The following is a 349-nucleotide window of genomic DNA, read 5'->3' as shown; positions in this document are numbered from 1 at the left end:
GACGCATCCCCCGTGGCCATTGGCCCGCCCAGCCCTCGCGGCGCCAGAGCGCACGTCAGCGCGGCGACGCGCGTACTCTCCGCGAGGAGCGGCCGCCGTCGCCCCGCCCTTTCCGCAGAAGGACCCGCCCTCACACCACGTGCCGGAGCGGGGCAGCCAATGGCTCTACGGCGAGGGCGCGGTCGACGCCGGCGCGGTGACGCAAGCGCGCTCCCGGCGGGGCAAGACGGCCCTAAGCGGACGGAGCGCGAGAAAAGAGAAGCGGGAGGGCGCAGCAAGTCCTTAAAGGGGCCGAGCTCGGGGGCGGGGCGCCGGCTCCGCGGCGTCGGTGCCTCGCCCGCCCGGGACC

At 76.2% G+C, this 349-nt stretch overlaps 1 protein-coding gene across 1 annotated transcript in view; it reads right to left on the bottom strand.

Moving 5' to 3' along the window:
- Maea (macrophage erythroblast attacher) overlaps positions 1-349 on the bottom strand; it is a 22367-nt gene that overhangs the window by 1134 nt on the left and 20884 nt on the right. The gene's annotated exons all lie outside the window — the stretch shown is intronic.

Source organism: Dipodomys ordii, unplaced genomic scaffold (assembly GCF_000151885.1).
Source record: "Dipodomys ordii isolate 6190 unplaced genomic scaffold, Dord_2.0 Scaffold71, whole genome shotgun sequence".
Classification (NCBI taxonomy): Eukaryota; Metazoa; Chordata; class Mammalia; order Rodentia; family Heteromyidae; genus Dipodomys; species Dipodomys ordii.
This window is presented reverse-complemented; position numbering and strand designations above follow the sequence as displayed.